Genomic DNA, 25,582 nt, shown 5'->3' with positions numbered 1-25,582 from the left:
TCTTGTTAGTAAACATCACAATTCATGAAATATTCCATTATATTGTACTGGATTGTTTGTGTCCATAATTCTCTTTGATTGCACAGCAATAAAAGACTGAGGGAACACAGGCTATCTTTCTTACCAAGTGCAGAAGCACCATGCACTAATTTGTGTATTAGCAATTCCCATGTGGATACTACGTTATTGATTCTGCCATCTAAATTCCACTGTTTGACAGGAAGGATATTGTGTGTACGATTAATAAAATGATTTCCTCAAGCAAAATTTTTCTAAAGCATTGGTTATGTACTTTGACTTCAGAAAAGCTTCTCACAAATGTACATTAGAATGCGAAAACAAAATAATTCTGTGGTGCAACATAGTAAATACAAAGGAATACGTGCTGTATGACAACAATTCTGTAATACGCCTGTGGATTGAAACATCAAGCTAAAATTGCTTTTTAAAAGCAGAGGGGGATGCGTACCTTACAGACGACTGGTTCATGCAAAAGGACACAAAACTCATCTGATTAATTGAATGCATTCCCTGTTGACATTGTAAGGTACACTATCCCAAAGACAAACAGCAGAAGGTTCACATTCTGCTGTTCTTAAAAACATCCATGAAGCCCAAATCTTGTGATCGTTGCACAAAGCCCCCCTTCAAGTGTCCATTTTTCTAGACAAACTGAAAAAGCATTGTCAGAATAGTCATCTTTTGCTTGTAAGAAAAATAAAGTGAGGATTTTGGCTAGCTTGTTGTATCACAGAAACACCAAGACGCCCTTACACAGGGTTCTCCATAAGAGATGGTTACACATGAGCAGATGCCATTTATTTTCATTAAATCTGGGCTGCCCATTCAGGCTGCTGGGCCTTCATGGACACCTCCCCAGAAACCACCGCACCAGGAGAATCTCTTAGCTTTAAATCAAGTGCATCTTGAAACAAATATAAACAGAAATGGAAGATCTTCCCCCCGCCCCAAAAAAAAAAATATCAGGGGAACAAAACAGGTATAATAAAATCTCTAAAAAATACATGTTTTCATGCTCTGCCAGGCCTGGTCTGGCTGCAGCTAAAGCAGCCACTAAAACGAAAGGTTAATCAGGTCAGGCCATGGTTCCTGCCTCCACATCTTCTTTTCTTAACAGCATGCTTTTTATTGACTCTGTATGTAGACAACAGGACTGACTGAATGGGGTTCTGTATCCAGCGCCAGGGGCTCTGTCTCCGGCAGTGGCTCCAGGCTGGGGCATGGCTTTGGACAGGACAGGGGTGCGGGTGTACCAGCCCGCTCGCTGACTGTGGGAGCAGCATGCTCTGCCATACGGGCAGCAAACCCCCTCCCCAATCAACTGGAGACAGGCCACTTGCTGAAGCTCATCCCAGGGCTCCCCTGCTTCTTCTCCACGTCCTCAGGTTTTCCTCTAGTAGCAAAGGGGGTGCAGGAGGTGAACAAGGTTGTATCCTGGTCTTTTCCTTACCTGTGGGATCCACATGCTGACCGGAGATCTGATCCTCACAGTTTACACGTAGACCCAGAGGCATTACATCTACCAAGCTATAACACATTATCACAACTGTTGATTAATTGTGTTTCTGCCCATTCATTGCTGTGCAATGGGAAGGGGGTTCTTGCATCCTCCCTACCTGGCACCATGCGCACCCATGCAGAATCACACAGTCTCACCTGTGGGCCTAATGACTTCCTCCCTCCCTGTTTCAATGTAGCAAAAGATAAAGCTGCAGAGCTCACAGAATGTGTTTTTTACTCTATGTTATTATCTTTATTAAAAGTGTGTTGCATGGAGGGATCTAGAAGAGTTCCCTCAACACCAAAGCCTGGTTAATGCTCCACAGGAATGACAGTTCAATCCCACATCATTTCTTCCTTAGGAACGAGTCCCAGAAATTTCATTTCTCAGTAGCTGACTGAGAAGCACAGAATCAGGCCTTATTATAACTGAAGGTTGGCATTAATAAAACATAAGGAGTAGAAACAGATCAAATATGTAAAATTCAACAGTTGGTAGTCAATGAACTCATGTTGCTCATCAGACACCATTACCTGCTGTTCTAATCACCCTCACCAGGAAACATTTCAATGCACTATATTTTAAGTCACAAAAATACTTATTTCTGTTCTCTATAAAAATTATTAACAAACACAAATGCAACTATGTATGTTTCTTTTTCTCTCCTTACTTCTCCCAGCCAAAAGCACCTCTATTCTGCAAAGGGCAGGAAGGGATCAGGGATCAATTCTCCTTATTGATTGTATACACCAGCCAAAGCTGGGTCCTGTTCTCTCAGTGCAATGACAGCAACATGACATTTCCAGGCAGCAATGCTTGCTGACATCATGAGTCATTTTAATGTCATTTTCTGTACCTCATTTATCAGCAGCCATTTAAATAATGAGGCTGTGAAGGAAAACAGACTCAACAGACCCCAGCCTTTGCCCATGACTTTGCCCACCCTTCACACACTTGGGAAATCCCAGTGCCAGGCTTGATGCAGAGCTTGCTACAGATCAGCAGTCTCACTGAAACATTGTTTATCATGATTTAGATAATGAAAATAATAATTTTTTGCACCGCACATGCAATCACAAGGTGCAACGTGAATTGCAATGAACTGACAGTAGGACACAGCCTTTGCCCTGCATCAGAAGCTATACAGAAACCATTAGCTTTTTCCTCTACAGGAAAAACGCTGAGATAAGTGAAAAAATGCTAGCTTGTGGGTATGGCGCTGCTGACTAGTCAAAATATTTTGGTTAGCTTGGTACATGTCAGTACTGACATCAGATGTGGACAATGAGAAACTCTCAGTAATAAGATCGCTGGGCAGCAAAATGACACCAGAGTCCAGTTGGAGAAAAGCTCCATAGGCTTTTCTAGTGCTATGGCTCCCTGGCAGCAGAAGAGGTTGCTACTTAGGAAGGTGGCCTGTGAAGCAAAGAGAAAGGCACAGGGATCTCTTCATACACATCTACCGAGAAGCATCTTATGATCTCCTCTCAACGAGTGCTCCTGCAGAAAGCTTTGTGATATGAAAAACAGCCATGGGACCCATCTCTTCTCTATCACAAGATCTGAGGAGTTCTCCAAAAGGAGAACAGAACCGAAAACCTCATCCTGCCCAGCAATTTAGGGGTAAGTGGAAGGGGTGGAAAACCAGCAATAAATATATAAACACCAGCAAAAGTTGCTGGGTTAACAGGGACGGGCTGAGGTGTCACTTGCTGGGTGAACTGGCTCATGACCCACTACTTTGTTTCAACTTAAAAAAAAAATAGAAGACTTGCTCACTGATTTAAAATTGAATGTACAGATAGGTTCAGGGGTCAAGATAAGTAGAAGAGCACCTGTTTGCAAAAACACAGGCAGACATTGTCCAGCTCTGATTCCGAACTCAGTGGAAAAATGTGTCTTACTGATGGTTTAAAGATTGTTAACTGAAAACTATCAATTTATCCAGGGCTGTTTTACTGGTGTACCTTAAGCTATTACTATCACTCCAGAGACCATAGGCATACTTCTGTTTCTTTCAAAATGTGACTCAACACAGGCAGAGTCCTTCCCTGCCAGTCCTTTCTTCCTAGCAAGTGAACTATGTGGACCTCATGAAAAAATAAGGCTACATGGACCTCACACAAAAATGGGGCTTTTGATCATACCTGGAAGAAGACCACTTAATGACAAGGTGCTTTGCAGTTCAGTTGTCGTTCCAATGGCATGGAAAGGCTAAAAACATCAAAACACATCAAGGTAACACAGCCAGGTAACTTTTCTTTCCCAGGTGAGTGGTGATGCAGGTGTACTCAGCAATATTTCTTGTAACGCATTTTAGATAGAGGTGGCAGTTTAGCTAAGGTAGTAGGATTTGAGAAGCAATCAGCATTTGAGCAGAGGGAACAAAATCATTTAGCATTAGCCAACCTCTTGGATTAGTCAGAATACAACAACTAAAATACCAGCCAAGTTCCAGAGCAATTTGCGTTTTCGCTTCTGGTTTAGATGACGGTGATAGCTGTGATGGAGCAGTAACAATTGCAACTAGGAAGAGCGCAAAAGACAAGGTGCCTTCATTTCCACCACTCTGCAGCCGGTGTGGGATCTTTGATCGGACTTCAAAAGCCTTAACCTGTGCTGTTACAAGCTGAATCAGCACATGGAGGATAAGGGGTGAGGGAATGAATGGGATACAACTCACTGAAAACCTGCTCAGTTCTGTCTGATTCTGAAAAGATTTCCTAGTAACAGGAGAGTTCAACTCATGCACATTCAAGCCCTGAAAGAGTCTATTCTCTCACATTTTCTTTCTTAGCTGCAGTGGGAGAGCAGCCTGGAGGAGTGTTAACACCTTCTTTGTTCCCAGGGCCTGAACTTAGCTAAATTTTCTCATGCAGATTGAAGATTCACTTTTTTTTCTTATTGGCCACCTTTTTTTCTTTTTATCCAGCGTGCCTTTCCTTTACCAATAGCAGCATGCAGTAACTGCCCTGAAACAACAATTACATAAACATTAAAGAAAACATGCACTGTATTTTCGAGTGCATGGCCTTTATCCAGTGCTTACCAGAAAACAAAGATTTGGTACAAATATTTTACTCAGTGTTCAAAATACTCAAACACCTCATGATAACATAGTTTCAATTTTAAAAAGCCTATTCTGGTGCAACTGATTATTATATGATTGAAAAAAAGACGGACTCAGCATTTTGGAACTTGGATAAATGAGCAGCTGATTTTTGGACTGCTTATGGCACCAGAATTATTCTTGAAGTCTTCAAAACTCAGCTAGTTTATTGTCTGTTGATTTTAGAAGACTGTAATTTGGTCATATAGCAGAAAAAAAAGGTTTCCTATTATGGAAAATATATACTTTTTTTTGGTTATGGCCTCAAATTACTACATTGTGCAGTTCCTCCAGCTAATAATAGAGGCAGCATTTGACAAGTGCAACATGATGTAGCGAGCATCCCTTTGCTATTCTGCCAAGACTGTAAATGCTAAAACTATTACCTCAGAAAGTCAGAAAATACTGAATACCTGAAACGTATTACAGGGATAAAATGCATCCAGTTCCTCAAAGTGGGTCATTCGTAAAATACTTGTAGGGAATTGTTATTTGTGAGGATAATTTGAGCCAGGGTTAGCTTAATGGCACACGGGAAACCACGCTGAACGAAGAAGCCAACTGGAGGGAGGACGGATTCAGCTGAATAGTGAACCAATATGCTGACCGTCTGCACTCAAGGCATTGTGGTTAAATTCCTGATGCTGATGCTTGAGTTAAGAATCAGAAGTGGGTGATATATGTATATAAAGAGAGAGAAAATTTCTTGACTTCAGTGTACCTAGACAGGAGACGGTACTTCAGAGCTACTGGTCTGTGGGTTTGCAAGAGCAGGCGGCAATTATAATGATTTAGCGTTATGAAGCAGACTTATTCCACTGGATTATGGCTTTCATTAGGATTTGCAAAGATTGCTATTGCTATTCCAGCTTCTCATTGCATATAAACTCGTCCTTGAACAAGAATTGTCTTGCCTCCTTCAGAAATGTCAATAGGAAAATATTTTACCCAGCCAGTTGAGAAAAGTGTATTAAAATAACATTATGCATGTGTCATTGTTTTAAAAAGAAACCTTTTATTAGCCTTGCTTTGCAATAACCCTCACAGCATTTTAGGACAAGGTGTTAAAAGATGATTGGAGTCACCCTAAAAGGGTTTGGGTCTTTTTGAGAGGGTGGATATCAGGTCCCTTAGAAATTATTTTAAGTACTACCAAATATCAAGGTAGTAAACAAAAATAGAGGGAATAGAATTGACTTACTGGTAAAGAATTGTGCCTGTATGAATCAGTATGCACGCAAAAGTCCTCCTGAATGCTAGGGGATGAGTTATGCAACAGGAATGACAAGTCGTCTTCTGCACTTTCCTGTGCCATGACTCTTTAATGTCAGCAGAAAAAGAGAGCACAGACTGAGCGCAGAGAAAAAAGGCAAATTTTTAACATGCTATTCCTGATCCCAACTCTTTAACATACAATTGGGGTTTTTTAACTTTATAGTGAAGAATGGTCTGCACTAATAGTTTATGACACATTATTGATAGAGCAGACCAACTTCCAGACACTTCATACTGTGAGAACACCACGCTATTAAAACCCCAGCAATATTTTCTATTGCTAACAATGAATAAAACCCCCCAAAAATTCACTGTGACATTCAAATCCCAGATATGCCAAATTGTTTTTTGCAAGTGTTTTCTGCCTATGCATATATATTTGCTATGCACTTATTTTCCAAATCTTCAAAATAAGAATGCAAAACGGTGGCATCCAGACATCCCCTTCCCTTGTACCCACAAGTTTTAGGACAAGCTGGCAGAACCCATCACAAAACACAATGGCTGTGAGCTACTGTTCCTTCCCTATCCCAGACAAAAGATGTTACAAGAATAAAAGCCTATTTTAGCTTGTTAGAGCAACTGCTGAGCATCGCACGCCAGGCATGTAGTGCCCGGACTACAAAGGATGCGCCCCGTTGTTATGGTAACTAGATGACAACTTTGGTGCACACGACCATTCCTGTCCCCTCTGGGACTGAAATCCAGCTTGGCTGGGGATCTGCACCCAGCCCTGCCCCACCACACCGCTGCTGGATGGGATCCGGCTGTCGATGCCGTGAAGCGAAGCCCAGGCCCCGCGTGGCACAGGCAGGGCATTGCCACCCTCCCCTGGGTTTCTCATGCCTTCTCCATGCTCCCCCGAGCTTGCAGAAGAACACACCGCAGCTGCCGGGGGATTAACGGGTATGGCAGAAAGGACATGGGCATGACATCTCCAAGTCATCATCTCTAAAGGTACTCATGACACCGACAGGCATTTTGGCTGAACTGGAGAGCTAGATTGAATCCCTCATTTTAAACAGGAATAAAGATGTGTAGCACTTCTCTTATGCAAAAGATGTAGAAGGCATTTTCCTTCTCCTAAAAATAGACACCATTCACTCTATCAAGTCTTTTGTCTGTTTGCCTGACACAATGAATAGTTGATCCAGTCTATCCCCTGGCAGCAGAGGAGCGTTCCCCTTTCCTTCTGTGTCCCAGGTCAACCTCCCTCCCTTTCCCACATCACCTTCTCCATCTGTTCATTTGACTGTTGCTATTTTGGTATCTCTGCTAGAGTTTGGATGGTGGGTTCCCTGGGACGCAGCAATGCTGTGTTGAGGGCACCTGATGTGACCTCTTTGCTCTGGGTATTATCACAGACAACAGCTTCCAGTGTTTAGTTCAGCATGCCTTAAGTAAAGAGCATTTTCCTCACACTGCTCCACTGCTTTGCCCCCTACCTTTGCCACTGCCACGCACAGAGCTACAATGAAAGGCAAAACTGGGCCTTGTTTGACCTCGGCCAACAGCACTTTCACCCCCTTCCTGGCAGGTTTCAAGGAATATTGCCTTCAGAAACCGTGAGATTGCCCATAATCGGTGCAACTGCCTGGAACAGGAAAATTAACTTCCCATTCTATACCTGGAAGTGAGGTGCAGTACACAGGGAGAGAGGACAGCTAGAGAAGAGAGGGTCAGAGTTAACCCGCACTACCAGCAGCGGGGAGCACTGCTTACATGCGCCATACGGTACACCTGCGCTCACATCATGGCTGCGAGGTGGACATACCTGAAATAACTTCCAACCACTTAGCCCCGGCGCTACAGCCGAGACAGCTCAGCACGCGCACAAGGATGTTTCCATGGCTTTCCCCTGGCCTTCCTACAAGGAATGCAGAGCTATAGCGGGGCAGGAGCCTTGCTGCAGAATGGTAGCCGTTCTTCTCTGAAGGGTTCAGGTACAGTCCTGCAGCCGCTCAGAGCTGGCATGATCTTTCAGCGGTGTTACTGGCTAACAGGTACCATTTTGGCACCGCAGCGCTCGAGCTAACAGAGGACTACCTGAGGATCAGAGGGTAAAGGTGCAGCACATACCCTCACGATGTGAGATGTCCTTAGTAGAGAAAAGATGACGAGTGATGGTCAGATAGGATGGAGAAGGATGGGGATGAAAGGCATTTTGTGAACTTCTGCTTTGAGATATATTTTTAAATATGATGTATTGGCCTTGACTTATTTGTGTGAGTAGAGAAATTCCTTGAAGTAAATGGGTAAGAGATGGGATCACTACAAAGATGATGAGCACCATGTGAGCTTTTTCTCTTAATATTACTTTTAGAACCCCCCCAAAACTGCGGTTACTATAACCATAAAGACATTTTAGATTCCCTGAACCCCTACATTACAGCAGAAGCACACACTGCACAAATGTGCAGCAGTAAAAATGCCTGCTTCTCACAGCATTACTTCTCTCATAGATTAGCTATAATAAAAACGTGCTGAATTTCAGAGAAAAAAAAACCTGCTTTGCACTGTAAGCCTGCTTCTTTTAGTGTGAAAATAGGTAATATTTAAGAAGCTCAAAGCGACTTCGAGGCACATGTCCCACTGACCTGGCACTGGGATTGAGGCAGTTGGGGCAGTTGTGTCCACCATCTTCTGCTGAGTTCCTTGAGGCTAAAGCAACAAATGTACAGAAAGCATAGATTGATTTACATGGACATTTACCCATTACATGGGTTTACCTAACCCAATGTTTTTCAGAGTATGTGTAAGTATACAGTAGAAGCATAGTATGAAATGCTACAAAACTAAGTTCTGGTTGTGGCACAGTAAGTTATAACTTCTATATATTAAAAGTTCAGCTGAGCTGACCTGCTTAGAGCAGCAACAGCTTCTGCCCACAGGATACTCTGACCTCTGGGGTGCAGCTGGTTTTTCCTCTTTAATCTTCCTTTGCTAACACAGATACCGCTCTGCTCTTAGCAGAACTTAAGTGATGACCCTTCAACTACCCAGTAGTTTACACACATTTTTTGAGAGCACAGAAACCTGATATTTGAACCTGAGACAGCACGCAAGTCTCATCTTAAAATAAACAAATATAATTGATAAAAATCAGAGATGGTTTCTTTCCTTTTTTTTTTAACGGAAAGATAGGAAAGACGTCTATTTTAAGCTTGTTTGGATTTGTATTATTTTAGTTAATAGCAGGAAGTTTAATTTTTTTAAAATCAGCCTTCTTTCCAGAACACCACATGTTTATTACATTCCTCTGCTTTTTTCAATTCCCGTGTTCTTTTCTATCCTACTACTCCACCCTTTTCCTCTTCCCACTTCTTTCCTGCTATGAGAATTAAATTAATTACGATGTCTCTGCTGAGGGAAGATTTATAGGGAAAACTTTGGTCTTCACAGCATGCTGTAAGCAGGTCCAGGCTCACACTGACCTTTGGTGGTTGCTCAACCCATGCTTAAAGCATTCTCAGCCTCTGACTCCCAGTTTCACACAGGGCTATAGTAAGTGCAGCACCTTCATTAAACCTGTGCATCCTGGCTGAAAATGGAAGGGTAGTCTCCAAGACAGGCCCTAGTCCATTAAGAACAGTAGGATCAGGACCTCGAAGTGTATACAGAATTGAATGGGGAGCCACTGGAGTGTGTAGAGCATTAGTGTGATAGGCTCCTGGTACTCCTTCCTTCCCAAAAGACATGCCGTTGCACACCACCCATACACAAGTTTTAGCAGTGGCTTTCACCTTCTGTGCAGCTTATGTCACTGGCATGCTGACCTAAATCTAAAGTATAGGAAACTGGAAGAGATTAGCAGCTTCTTTTTCATCAACTACATTACTTTTAATTGCCTTGAAGGATTCATTTGTCTTCACTCCAGTGACCTTTGGCAGCAATCAGCAGTTCAAACACCAGTACTCCCACACACAGCAGCTCTTTTCACAGTCACACACCGTTTACCGAAAGCCCCATAACAAACAAAAACACACTCATTCAGTTAGCTTTTCAGATCTATCTATTTGAATTCCACCTCTGATAAAATTAAAAGATTAAGTATACTTCTGAGAAGCAGGAAAATGCTTCATCATCACCAGGAATGGGCATTAAATTCTTGTCTATGTTTTACAAACAGCATAATCAAAGTTCAATAGAGAATATGCAAAGATTGCAAATCTATAGCAGACATAGAAATTTACATAAATAACAGATACGAATATCTGATGTTTACAGAAATAAAACTGCATGCTATGCAAACAGAATAAAGTCTACAACACTAAACCACATTTCATTATGCTGATTTTTCAACCCAAAGCTTTTGGTAGGTGATTATGTATGAGGCATTTTACTCATGTAATGCAATGGAAAACATCTATAGAAAAAAAAAATATTGTTATGCTAAATTGTTTGAAGAGATTTGGACTAAGGATTGGAGGAAAACGGGGATTGTTTTCCCCCATGACCTTTAGGGTTAGAATTTCACAGCTACAGAAGGGACCTGTACAATTCAATGGGAACTTGGTACCCAAAGACCTTAAACAGCCTTAAAAAATCTGATCCATAATATCTCACACTGAGAAGTGGGAATTTGAGTTTTTAAGGGTCTTCTGTAAAATACCGACATCAACTAAATTGCACTGATCACGCTGAATCTACTTTGGAAATACAAGGGGGTCATATACAAAGGTGAAAATTTACTACTCTCTGAGTTTTAACTCATGTGAAATATAGTAACACTGTCTGTGGAGCAGTACTCAACCCAATTAATTCATCATAGAGCTAGCCTGTCTCAGTGCACGACCGGAGGTTTATAAGCCCAACCGGGCTCTTGCAAGCATGCGTGGTTCCACTGGGAATCAACAGGAACCTACACATGTATCAGAGGCAGAGTCTGGTCCAACACTCATTGTTTTTTTTTAAGGATCAAAGACTGGTTTCACTAGTACCTGGAAGATACTGACATCATGTCACATTAAAAATACTGTCAGCACTCACTCCAAAATATATACGGGGAAGGAAACCTAGATAAGCTAGCATACAATCTTCAGGGATATTTAAAAAAAAAAAAAAAAAACCAACCAAACCCAAACCTCCCCAAAAAGCAAGGAGAACCAATACCTCACGTAGCTAAATGCATTGTGCTCGACAAGGTCACCCTCCTAATTCAGAGAATTCAGTTAATCCTCTGGATGAATGCAGCATGTGTTGCACTCCCAATGAAACCACACAGGCTCCAAATAAGAGACCATCAACTGCTGCTATAAATGCAATCAAATGGTTGGGAGTCTGAATAACACCATTCGATTTTCGCCTTTCCAATAAACAACCAAAACAAAGAGAAGTGTTTCACTGAAGGTGTGCATTGTTTAAAAGGCCAAAAGGTGCCTTTCCTTCTATATTTTAAAACCATTAATCAAGCATGAAATAAACAACATGTGCAAGTCAAAGGTTAATATTCCAGGGTCTTTAATGTGTGATTACCACCCACTTCTTTTCCATTAACACCATCACCTCCTCCTTGTCGTTCAACACCCCCCCGCAACTATTCTTGCCTTTTGTCCCACTGATTCACACAACAGAAAAGTAGTAATTATTTCGCACTTAATCTTCAGAAAACTGCTGCACAGAAAACAGGTTTTGCCTTCTGTTCCAAAGTCTGAAGGGAATGACCACTGGAGAGAAGCAATTGTTTCATTTCTCCTCTAAAGAGTTCGCTCAGGTTTTGTTTGGTTTTTTAAGGATGAAAAGACTAGTCTCACTAGTACCTTGAAGACACTGACATCACGCCACAACAAAAATATCGGCAGCAAGAGGATAATCAGGCACTACGGAGCAGATTTTGATTTTAGAGATAATAGCATTAGTCCAAGATAGATTTAAATGATTTAAATAATGTGACTGTAGACATTCACCAGTGCTTTTGAGTGCAGGACATAGCTCTAATTACATCTGAAAAATTAATCTTTATAGTTGTGCTGTTTAGAATGTTTCTCTGAGTGAGTATATTCTTAATAATTGGGAAATTAATTGCAATTACTATCTAAAGGGTTGTCAGAAATCTTCAGTAAAAAAAAAATATTGGGCTGGGGTTGAAACAGCACAAAATAGTCCCTCTCTAAATGTGTGTTCTATCATACTCACTTGAAAAAACAAAGCAAAGCAAAGCAAAGAGAGTAAGAGAGTGAAGCAGCCATCGTTCCTGCATATTCTTTACATATCTAGAAAATATGGAGCAATATTTGAAAAGTTTCAAAAGCATTGCCATACCAATAGGAAAAAGAAAAGATATCAAAAGGGTAACAAGTTAACTTAGAATTTGTTCCTTTGTTCTTTCCTGAGAGGTAGAATGAACCTATTGGTTAGCACACCTTTTTTATTTCTCAGGATGATTTTATTTTTTTAATTCTGCCTAAACTGTATCCATGATGCAATGCAAATCTCTAGCATTATTACTGGTATTTTCAGAAGGAAGATTCTTCCTGAGCCATCTTTTCAGCAGCGAAAACAAGGGCTGCTGTGTTTACTCAGAAAATATTTCTCAAACTCCATTAAGTGATCAAGTTAGAGAAGAGGAATAAAATGCCAGTGAGATCCAACCATGTATGTAGCTCAGCTGGCAGCACCTCTGACCTCTGGAGCATCAAGGTTGGCTGGACAGATTGAGCTTGCAGGTTCCTCATTAGGTGTAATTCCACTCTTCTAAGAACATGCTTCACTGAATAAGAAAACCAGATGAATTTGTAACTGCTCTTCAAGAGCAGCAACTTACACCAAACATCTTTGATTTTAGCAGGTAGATATCAATGGATCTGACTTCTGACTATTTCCAGACAAGCATCCTGCTGAATACTCTCAGATGACAACTCATATTCAAGAACACAGATGAGTTTACAATATGCAACATGTTTCCTTAGCACTTCTGGACTTAGTTCACCACCGTACTAGGAACAGCTGTTAACCTTATTGCTAAAATCCCTTCTGTTGTGGAGTTACTCTGCATTACCCTGGATGGGAAGGCACTGCACATGTACTGATCTTTGTCCGGCAAGATGTACATTTCATGATTACCTTGGCCAACTCTAGAAGTCTTTAGAGGTGTCAGTGGAGGCTGATTTTATAACACATGGCAAGAAAGTTGAATATTCTGGTGCTCTGCAAACAGATTTTTGCTGCCTTAAACTCCAATGCCTCCATATCTGCTATTTGCTCTCCTGCACGCTTCAGGCAATGGGTCGTAGGGCACAGACAGGATTTTCACATGTCAGAGACAAGGAAAATCTATTTCAGGCTCTCAGAGTGGAAAGTGGTGGAATGGGTCACTGAACACTATCAGTCATTTTATCTCACAGGAGCCACGAATGAGAGGTCTGGGTAGAAGGAGGATGATGCCTCAAGCAGTACAATGCTGGAAATGTCTCATCTGCTCCCCAGCACAGCGTGGGTGCACCTAGGAGCTATTACACACATGTGCAGCTAGGGATGGGCATTCATATTTTTTCAAACAAACACCAAGTCATTCAGCAATTTGTGGAAGTGAGTTTTAAAACAGAACATAAGCAAATGTCTTGGGCCCTCTTTACCTTCCCATTACTCACTGCTTCTAAAAATGCACTTTTTATGTTTCTGTCTTTTCCTTCTTCTCAACAAGTGCCACACATTTTCAGAAAATTAATTTGAGGATCTATAGTACCAACTTCAGCAGCAGTGCATATACATATTAAATAACTGCCTTAACATCAGGATAACCTTGACCTATGCAGTATTTGGTGGCATATATTGAAACTCCTGTGTGTCAGTGCAACGATGAAGCAGCAGTGAGTAACCTGCATGCCTAATACCAAGCTTCATTTGGCATTACTTCAAGTGTAACTCTCACACTGGGGCTACACAGAAACTGCCAGGTAGCTTAGATCCTGCAAGAGAAAGGAATTGAGCTAAGAGATGATGCTGAGGCCATCGTTATGTCAGTCGAGGACCACTCCTGTCTGTAAGGGACAGCGTGTTGGACCTCTGGAGGCCACCTCCATCTCCCTCCTGAGAAAAACTTTGCTTGCCCCATTCACTCTGCAAGGAAGGAGATGCCGGTTCTGTGGCCCTGACTGCATGAAGATCGCGATATGCATGCTGGAGCATCAGAAAAGTTGTCTGCTTCTGGCATAACGTAGTGCTTGCAGTCCAAACACCCAAGAATCTCTGTCACCTAATGGCTGGAATAAATCAGGATTTGACTTGCACGCATTGACTGATCATCATAAAATGAAAATGGTTGGAACTCAGTGCCTCAAAATCTCTGCATGAAAAACTAATGTGATATTACTAAAGAGAACCGCAGTTTGAAAATGGAAGGAACATGAGATGGGACTGGAAGTAATCTGCAGGTAAATCTCAGCTATATTCAGGTCACGAACTCAACTCCCTTGTTACTTCTGAGACTGAAATTTATTTAATAGAAAGAAATAAAATGTGAGAGGGAAGGGAATTAATTACCCTATTTTAACATCATTGAATTATGTGCCATGAAGTTACTGCACTGAGGTTTTCATCAGCATGAGCAGAAGCTGGGTAAATTAGGGAGGAACAGATCTGCCAACAACAGCCTTTAGCTATATCATAAGCAATGTTTTAAGAAGGGCTTATAAGTTTGTACACTTGGGAATTTCATGGGCCCACACCTGGTCTAAATCTGGTCTTTAATCATGTCATTGATGCTAGCAAATTCCTGCAATGAACCTTAATAACTAGAGAAACTGATTTTACTTTACTCTTCAGAAGTCTCACATTAAAGGGTTCTGTATAATCCTGCTAACACAAAGAAAATGTTTCAGAACGTAGCATATGGGGTGAAATATTTCTTTTTCTCATCCACATATCAACTCTATTGGCTTTATTGTTATGAGATACAACATAGTTCAAAGAATGTAGGAAAATATGGGACTAATTATGTTGATACTTCCACAAATATGTGAACGAAGTGTGTTCCTTCACAGAGCAAATAATGCCAGAAGGCCTCCAGTCATTCAGGAATAAACTGACCAAGGACTGTGTAAGAGATGCTGTACTAGTGCTGTCACTGCATTTGGTTTCCAGTCACCAAAACAGTTAGATAGCTAATTTCAAGAGGAGAAGAATCAAGTTAAATGATGATGAAAAAATACGCAGTAGGAGTAAAGCAAAGTCATCCTGACTCCAAAAACCAGCCCGTACTGAGACAGTCGTCAGCTTTTTCCGTCCTCCCCTGTATTGTGGGGATGATGTTTTGAACCAGCAGGTGCCTGTAGCATAGAACAGGAAAATACCTTAAGAAACATAGGCTTACAGCTGCCTCATAGGCAGCAAGGGGCGTCTGGAGTTTTTGGTTATTTTAGCCTACTTTGACTATGACCTTAAACGCAATCTTTTGAAGGAATGCCTGGAGAAATTAATTCTCTCTGGAGTCTACCAGTCATCAGTTCACAGCTGACTAATATCAAAACTGGAAACTACTACGAAATGTAACGCATATGACTGAATCCAATTACTGATCAGTAATTTTTGTTATTTCCAAAGGCTTCTTCAGAGTCCTTTCTCTTAAAAAAATAAAAAGACTTCCCATGGTGATAAACTCAATAGAAGCAACCAGAACTAAAGTATGCCTGGCAGAACCACTGGGATTTAATCCTTGTAGTTGTGAAAGTGGCCTGTCAAACCTGAATCAGTGCAGTGCCGCCTCCTTCAGTCTGGCAACAGATAATAGTGGCAATAGCTTCAAGAGACTAATTTGGCTCTTTCCCTTATTTCAGTGGGTTATTGACTCTGAAAGAGGTTGATAAAACACAAATTCAAAGCTGTTAACTACTTTGCTACTCAACATTTAAACCATCAGTTAGCCACTATTTTATCCAGGATGGTTGCTTACCTTTCTAAGACAGGTTACAAACAATAAATTAAAAATGCAAAAGCAAACTAAAGAAACACCCCAAATGGCCACAGAGTCTGACAGCGTTTTCCAGGATTTCCCAGGTAGTCAACCAGAGGTCCCCAAATGAGTTACTTGACACCCACAAGATAACATAAGGAACTTTATTTTCTACCCATAATAATATGAATTATTTGCAATATGCTGTGCAAGAAAAAGATATGCAATTAGTATGGATCCACAAAGACCTCTTACAAAAGAGATATTTATAAATTCCCCCCCAAAATGACAATATAAATCAAATGTATTCAAGCTTAATCTTCTATCAAAGTACACAAAATGAATAGCAAGGGAGCAGGTTAGTAAGTAGCAAGAATTCTTAATTGATTCCTCTATGGATGAGATCACAGAAACTTATTGTACAGCCAGCCTACTGTAAATGAAAGAAATTCATGTTTGGTTTCTAATGTAGTATACCTTTTAAAAACAAATTACAGAGCTTTAATCAAAACTGACTCAGTGTTAAAGTCAGTGTTTAAAAACTAACTCTTGCTGAAAATGAGCAGCTACAGAGACATCACAAAATGACCACAAGGACACAAGCATCATTTCAACTGCACTGCAGAAAGTATGGATTTAAATGTCACCGGTACACAGCCATCTAGACTAATAGTGCATCTATGTTAAGCTCAAACTATCACTTGCATCTTTTTTAGCGCCACTATCACATTCAAGACTTCCACAAAACTTTGCCATTTACCAGCAAAATTTAGTCCAAGAGTGATGCAGACTGTCATTTTGCCTTCATCTGTTCATTAATAAAATGTGATAGAAAACTACATGAATCAAAGAGCATGTACGTTTCTCGTACTACACCTATAGTAAGTCAAGTTACAGAAGTCCTTTCATTCAACTCCTTTTAGCTACTTATTAAAAACTAACTAAAATGTCTTTTCAGTTCAGCATGCGCCAAACAGGAGCACTTAGCGATTTGTGTAGTAGAGTTTGGTTCTCCCTTGTCTCTGTACTAGGGTAAGAGAGAGGTTAGGCTGGAGGTAGGTCATGTAACCCAAAGAAAGATGGTCAAGAGCACTGCTGATCCTTCATATTGCACAGAGTTCTGTGAGGAAGGTGAGATTACTCAGGTGGAAGCAATGTCCATAAAATTATATATGGCAGTGGAATGTGTTACCAGTCCTTAACTCTTGACAATGAAATCAAAAGCTTGGCCCTGAATGAAAAAATGACAATTTTATCCAGAAACAAATAACTTTCCTGCTGTATCTCCCCTTCTTCTAAACAAAAAAAAATCCTTAAGTAAAGTATTTTGGTCTTCCATATTCCAATGTTCCAATCACCCTATTAGGTTTTCCTCTTCTCAGCAGTGTTGAAACGTAAATAAGTTTTCAGAAATTCAAAGGGACATTTCAATGTTCAGAATCAGGGGAGCTTTATTTAATCAGCCTAGCTTCAACTGCATTCATATCTGCTGACAATGTCTTAGTTTCATCCTTCTTTGCTGCTTGTCCTCTCTCTTTTTTGAAGAACTTTTCTCATTTTAGGAAAGAGGGTGTTTGCTGGACAGAAGCAAGAAAGGAGGAAAAAGCCACTTTGCTATTGTGTTCTGTGAAACCCATTTGCAGATTTTTGTCAGGTAAGATGAAAAAGAAGCAGCACCCACACCAAACACAGGTACTAAATGGGAATTTTGGCTATTTCAGAGAATCATCAAAGGGTGTTCCATTGAGTGACCAGAGTTGTGACTTGGAATGTCATGCCATGACTCCCTGCTGCCGTCTCATCAACACGCAGGCTTGGAAGATGTACTTGTGTTCAAAGAGCATCAAACAGGCAACAATGGTGGTGAAAGAGGATGGGACTGGAGTTAGAACTAAAAGTTATTAAATATTTTAGAAACATTGAACCATAAGAATAGTTTGAGTTGGAAGAGACATTTAAAGGTCATCTAGTCCAACCCACCTGCAATAAGCAGGGACATCTTCAACTAGATCAGGTTGCTCAGAGCCCCATCCAACCTGACCAACCTTGAATGTTTCCAGTGATGGGGCATCTACCACTTCTCTGTGCAACTTGTTCCCATGTCTCACCATCCTCATAGTAAAAAATGTCTTCCTCATGTCCAATCTAAATCTGCCCTCTTTTAGTTTAAAACCATTACCCCTTGTCCTTTTGCAACAGGCCCTACAGAAAAGTTTGTCCCCATCTTTCTTATAAGCCCCCTTTAAGTACTGAAAGACCACACTAAGGTCTCCCCAGAGCCTTCTCTTCTCCAGGCTGAACAACCCCAACTCTCCCAGCCTTTCCTCACAGGAGAGGTGTTCCATCCCTCTGACCATTTTTGTGGCCCTCCTCTGGACCCACTCCAACAGGTCTGTGTCTTTCCTGTACTGAGGACTCCAGAGCTGGATGCAGTACTCCAGATGGGGTCTCACCAGAGCAGAGCAGAGGGGCACAATCACCTCCCTTGACCTGCTGGCCACGCTGCTTTTGATGCAGCCCAGGATTTGGTTGGCTTTCTGGGCTGCAAGCACACATTGTTGGCTCAAGTCCAGCTTTTCATCCACCAGTACCCCCAAGTCCTTCTCCGCAGGGCTGCTCTCAATCCCTTCATCCCCCAGCCTGTATTGATACCGGGGGTTGCCCCGTCCCAGGTGCAGGACCCTGCACTTGGCCTTGTTGAAACTCATGAGGTTCACACAGGCCCACCTCTCCAGCTTGTCCAGGTGCCTCTGGACAGCATCCCGTCCCTCAGGTGTGTCAACCGCACCACTCAGCTTGGTGTCATCCGCAAACTTGCTGGGGGTGCACTTGATTCCACTGTCTATGTCATTGATGAAGATATTAAACAGTACTGGTCCTAATACAGATCCATGTCATAGGCCTTACAGAAGTCCAGAGAGATGACATCCGTAGCTCTTCCCTTGTCTACTGATGTAGTCACTCCATCATAGAAGGTCACTAGGTTGGTCAGGCAGGATTTGCCCTTGGTGAAGCCACGCTGGCTGTCTCGAATCACCTCCCTGTCCTCCACGTGCCTTAGCATAGCTTCCAGGAGGATTAGTGTTGGGCAGAGGGAAGAAGGAAAAAAAGCTAAACAGCCATTGCTTTTATTTAGAAGTCATTCATGATCTGGGCACTGTAATCTGCAAACAATAAAAATCTCAGCAGGGTGGTTTTAAAATGGTATCTGACCACTTGGGACTGTTTATTTCTACACAGCTGTCCAGCTTGAAACCTGCTTATCAATGCAGAGCTTCTTCGCCTCATTGCTGAAATTACCTCCAACACGCTGCCAAAATAATGACAATGTTGTGACAGTCTATGAAGAAACCTTCATTGCCTTATTGCCTTCATTACCTCTGCATCATGGTGACACAGAACCACCAGACTGCTTTGATACTCAAGACAAAGGACAACAGGTTACATAAACAGTGTTTTCTAGCAACAGAATAAAACCAAATTCCTCTCAGACCCTCCAAAGTAATGGCCTAGTTCACTTATTACTGCTCCAGAATGTATTACTATTAGGTTCTCTTTCCTTAAAATTGGTGTCCCCCCGCCCTTCATAAGCAGCCTGCATCCCAAAACAAGCACTTTGAAAATGCACTGTGCATCAGTGCTGATGTTGCATACTCTGCTTTCTTTCAGTTTTAGTCAGTCTTACGGTGGCAACTCCTGCATGCAAAGTTACCTCCTTCTTATATTCTTTGGAATTATATTTTTCAGCTTCCTCAGAGGTATCTTAAAGAAATCGTTCCCCAAAACATATGAGCTCTACAGGAGTTTGTATCTGTGACATGCAGATAAAGCTTCAAAATTAAATAGTGATTTTACTGGAGTCTTATAGCCTAATAGTTTGTAGTGTAACTCAGTGCCTTATGCATATTGAAATGCTTTTAAATAACTAAAGCAATTCTCCAGTGTATATTCCAAGATATATTGACTCTTGCTTTAACTATTTTGGTGGTTTGGATGACTAATCAGCTTTGTCTGTTGCAAGTTAAGACTTTCTGTAAGGATATTTGGATTTGCTACTTCCAGGAAAGCGATGCTGCATGAATTTGTAGTGTCCTTAAATAGATCATAGCAACCCTTATCTTCCTAGGTTCTTCTGCAAATTCATCAGCTGTTCCTTCAACAATTTTTAACTGCTGGTTTGTCAAGGTTATTTTAAATATTACCAATTTAATGTATTTCCCCCTGCTGTACTAATTTTTATGGCTTAATAACAACGCATTAGGACATAGTCCAAAGACCAAAGGTGGAAGTTTTATAGTCCGGCTGGAGTTTTATCATAAAACCTGTTCATCTGCAGTAAACAGAATTTTTCATAATGAACTATTAGACCATTTTGGTTTTGACATGCTCTTCCAAATTGCCGTGTTACCTAGGATTGCTTTTCCAACTTGACATTATATAAAACGGAGGCAGACATAGACCTCTATTTAAAAGCCAGGTGGAACTGAGACTACTGGCCAAAAAAAGCTAGATGTTACATATAAACTTTAGAAAAAGTAACATTTCACTGTATGAGGTAATTCACATCATTGTGAAATATAGCCAAATATGAGCAAAACAGAACCCTCAATACAGTAACTACTCCTGAAAAAAGGTAATTGCACCATAATTTCAGTTTTGTAACTGTAAACTTGATTAATGCTTCATTTACAGCTTGTACCATCTTCCTTGTGGAAGATATTTCTTCCCAAACTTAAACCAGTGATTCTCCTAGACTTCAGCAAACCATTTTGTTTCAAACAGCATCCATCATCTTGCCAATGAAAATGTCAATAGCACAGAGAGAAGCAGCGCATTTATCTAATTTTTCCACATAGAAGAAGGTATATATGTAATAAATCTAATATGAAAAATATCTCATGTTGGTTTTATGACATGTAAACACATTTGATATATTTTCCCTCCAAATCGAATTATTTAGAACACTGCAGGATATCCCACTTAAAAGGACTCTAGGATTATGTTTTATTTGTCTACAAGCCTGGTTCTGAATATTCAAAAAATCTCAAGTTTTCTATTTGTCACTGACTGAAGATTCATTAAAATCCGGTGAAACAACAACTGCTCCTATTTCTGTCAGCTCTCAGTCAAGCATTCTTTCTTATGATCTTTAATACCTCTTAGACTTTTTTTAACTTTACGCAAATGTTTGTCTGTTTCACTATAAATCTTCACTCTCTTTACTAACACTGCTACTTCACCCGCTTTCAGTTACGACTCAATTTAAAAAAATAATAATTGTATTCTGTTATATCACAATATAGTCATCACTGGCTGGTTTACTTGTACTGCACCAGTGGGCGCTAGGCTGAATTTGAAACAGAGGTGGTCCCAGTTGGTGCTTGGAGAGTAGCCCACTGATGCTACCTTTTAGATGGGAACATTGCAAATAATTCAGTTCAGAGGTGGAAAGTCATCAACGTATCAGCAGACATAATGCCATGGCCACATTTTTCTTACTCACATTCCCTTTCTGACTCTTGGAATTAGTCTAGAAGGATGTTGCTGTCTCATTTGAAACAGGCCTACTGACATTAAGTGTCTGGACATTGAATACATTTGCTCTACAGAGCCATGAGCCTGAGTCCTCTAGACTCCACTTAAACACAAACGCTGTGAACCAGCCACTGCAGTAAGTGACATTTAGTGGCCTACTCCTGAAAGACCTGAATACCTTCTCCTTCCACGGAAGCTGACAGAGTTAAAGCTCATCAGGCCTCAGGATCAGCTGGCTCCATTTCACACAAATCCCTGGAAAAAGGCACTTTTGCGTACATTTTCCTGACTTGCACGTAGATAGTTAAGTAGAAGGAAGCGTTAGTGCTTGCATCATCCAACACTGAGCTCCTCAGAGGACACCTGATTTGTGTGCAGACAACCGCAGGAATCAGTGCTCCGAGTAGCCAGTGAGGACCAAGAAGGTCTGTCAGAAGAACGACTGCCTTTTTAAATGCTTCTGCCCTGCACAGGGTTTCTGTGATGCCTTGAGATAGTCCAGCTCTAGAGGACTGGAAGCGCAGGGCACCCAGGACCTATGAGCTTTGGGGGATGCTCAGAGATGGGACTCAAAGCCGAATCCTGGTCCACTAATGCCCAGTTGAGACGAGAGGGCAGCTCACACTCCCACTACCCTATCTGTCTTTGTTGGGTTAACAGAAGAAAGGCATCACATTTGTCACTCAATTAAATAGGTATGATTCTAGATATAGATGGGAAGGTGGGAAAAAACAACTGAGTAAAGAGGTGCTGTTTGTATGCAGTCATTTTCAAGACTAGAAAAGAAACATTAAAGAAGATTAAAAGCAAAACATACAGCAATTACCACTACATATTACATGTTTCAACAAAATGTTTCTGCAAGGAAGTTTTACCATAGTATTTCTTATAATGATTGTCAGGCAAACACTGAGCATGTGGGTAAGGCTCTGATTTTACACCAACAAAATCCCAAGTATTTTAATGGAAAGCATAGTGTTGGATCCCTGCAACGTATATTATACTGACTAGCATAAGCTGGATGAAGAATGTAATCAAAAACACAGTAGTATTTTTGCCCCCAACTTCCTTGTTTCTCTGACATTACACATCAAAGTTTATCTTAAAGAGATGGGACCCAGTTCTCAGAAGCCAGCATCCATCTGTGGTAACAACTTTCCATGCATACACTTATCTTTGCAGTAATAACTGATCTACATATAAACAAACCAGTTCTGTACATGCAAATTCTAACAGCTCTCAGGCAGATTGCTTCATCAACACGTGCAGGCGATACCACAGGCGGCTAGTACAAAAAAATGCACACGCATCAGTGCAAGTCAGATTCCCTATTAAAAAAACAGCTACACATCTCCCAGCCATGCACCTCTGATCCATCTCAATGTGGAGCTTAACTGCAAAATTTAGCATGAATTAGATAACACTTCTCTAAGAAAATGAGAAATTCTGTATTATTACATCCCTGCGCTACCAATCAAACCTAATGAATTTTTGATCCTCTATAGTATAAACCACATTAATGCTAGCCATCTAAAGCAAACGCTCCCAGACTCCGAAATACAGCTGTAAATCTTCTTGCCCAGGGTGCTGATCTTGGTGGCAATTTCTGGCACTGATTCCTCTCTACTTTTCCTAAGTCCATACTGGCCAAATCCGGGTGAAACAATAGCTTTATGAAGGGTTCTCTCAGTTCCAATAAATTATTGCAGCTAGCTGCTTAGGCAATGTAAAACTGACATGATTTTTACAATTCTCTTAAGCTAAAATTTAAACTAATTTCAGCTATTCTCTCACAGTATTTCTAATTGGATCAATATCATTCAGCCATTTTGAAAACTGTTATGACACACATAAACTAATACATACATCCATGAACACACTCTTTAATATAGGAGAATAAAGGTTGTGCTGCAACTCTTTTTTAAATGCAGGTAACATTAAAGTGTTTATTAGAGGAGCCCAGGAGAGCTGTAGGTTCCCTCATTGTACTGGAAGTGTTTTGTACGGGATGCACGCTCCCTGCGAGGTAACAGCTACACATCTCCTGCACTTTAATCCCTACTGTGACTGACGGTGACCCCTCCTCACAATGCACTGCAACGTTCACTGGCGAAAATGCCCTACGACTGCTCTGAATTTGGCCCCCTGAAGTCCTATTACCATAGGGGTTTTTGATTTTAGCTGTGGGAGTCTAGGCTAGATAGAATGTGAACTCAGGAAAGTGAGTATATTAAAAGGTTCCTCAATTCTCAGATCTGATTTTTGTTCATATTTAAAGCCCACAGTAGGGGAAAGAGGAAAGATTGTATTTTTTTTTTCCTTGCAGCACTTCAGAGTCAATACATTTACCAAGATACGATCTGAATTCCATTCTGATTTGCAGAATGGTTAGCTAATTGGCAAGCACATACAATTTAAGAACTAGATTTCCTAGATTAAACTCATTACTTGAAGCTTTTTATGTTCAACTCCCGAGTCCCCGCATAACCTCTTCCCCTCCCGGTTATCTGCCCTTGCTCCCTTTCCAGGTTGCATTCCCCCGCTTCGGCGCTGCATCCGTCTCCTTCTCCAGGAAAGGTTGCCTCACCTGCCCCCGGTGCCTCCTCCTGTCCGGGCTCCCTCTCTCGCAGCCCCGGCTCCTCATACCGCCGCCACCGAAGGCTCGACCCGAGGGTTACGGCGGTCCTGCCCGAGCCACCAGCACCTCCGCACAAATTACGTGTCTCACCGAACTGTTACATTTCCCGGAATGAAGCTAGTTATTAGGCGGCAGCGGAGCTGGCTGTTGATCCGCGATACCCTCCAGCTGACTGCCTTTTTAGCATGCACGATCTTCAGGCCACAGACTACGCCTTTCTTTTGTGTCTGGAAAGCCTGTAGCAGTTGCTGGGCACTAGGAACAAACCAACCTTTGTACTGGGAGCTACAAAAACTCCTCTCACCTAAGAGGACCGCAATCCTCGTCCACCTTGACTAAACAAAAAGATTAAAAAAGGTCCAGGGATGTTTTAGGATGGGTAATCTTCTCCAAAGCCAGGCTGGTTTCTGATGTTAACTGTATGCTTATTATTTACACTGAAAATAAAGCTCATCAAAGGCTTGAAGTTGCCGTTACTTTGAAAGGAATACGTCATCTTCAAATACGCAAAGCAGGTTTAACGTTGATAACCCAAGAGTTATTGACCTTGCATTTCAGCTGTTCTCAGTGTGCACTTTGGCTTTTTCTGTAATAAGATCATCTTACCACCAGATGATTATTGATCACTTATGACAGAAACAAAAAGCCTTGACCAGACTCATCTATTCATTGCGCTCAGTGCAAACCGATATAAAAAATGACAACACTTCTCCCCCCCCCCCCCCCCCCCCAAACTGAGTCACAGTCGAAAACACCATCTAGGGATGAAACCCAGAGGGCTAGGGAAGACAGCAAGCACGAGTAAGTTTTAGCAGAGTCCTGCTTGGTGAACAACTACCACCTGGCAAGAGCAACGGCGCTACCAACCGCGTATGCCAGCAATTAGAAGAAGTCCTCATCACCAAACCCAAACCTGCCGGGGCCTTGCCCGCGCAGCCCACCCGGCCGGGGGAGACGGCGTACGGCAGCGTGAGGAAGCTGTGGAGCCGGGCCGGGGCTGGGGGGCAGCTCGGGACCCACGGGGCCATCAGCGCCGTTGCCAACCCAACGCCAAGGCAGCGGCAAGAAGACGCATCCCTCATCCTCAACTTCTCCGGACGGGCCCAGGCGGGTGGGCAAGGCGCGGGTCGTGGAGGAAGAAGCTTCTAGACTAACCTGCTCGCAGGCTTCCACGATGTGTGTCCCCCCGCCCCGGCGGGGGTGCAGACCGCGGCACCCAGCCGGGGGATGCTTTGGGCTACTCTGCCCCTCTGCTCTCCGACGCGACGGCGAGGGCTGTCCCCTGCCCGCCCCGGCGGGGGGTGCGGGGGGTGCGGGGGGCTCCGGGCGGGGGGCACGGCCGGGGGTAGGGCAAGTGCGGAGCTGCGGGGGGCACCGGCCGCGTCCTCGCTCGCCGCAGATTTGAAGGTAAAGTGCGTGCGATTTCACCCTCACAAAAGGGAGGAGGAAGGCAAGATGATCAAGGAAACAAACCAGGCAGGGGAGGGATGGGGGGGGGGGGGGAGAAAAGGAGGGAGAAACAAAGGGAAGAATAAAACCTTCTCCGGGAACAAGCAAACAAAGAGGGTAAGAAGAGCTCGGCGGTCTCCCCGGGGGGTAAGCCCCCGCCGGGCT

The sequence above is a fragment of the Pelecanus crispus genome, chromosome 1 (genome assembly GCF_030463565.1).
Source record: "Pelecanus crispus isolate bPelCri1 chromosome 1, bPelCri1.pri, whole genome shotgun sequence".
Classification (NCBI taxonomy): Eukaryota; Metazoa; Chordata; class Aves; order Pelecaniformes; family Pelecanidae; genus Pelecanus; species Pelecanus crispus.
This window is presented reverse-complemented; position numbering follows the sequence as displayed.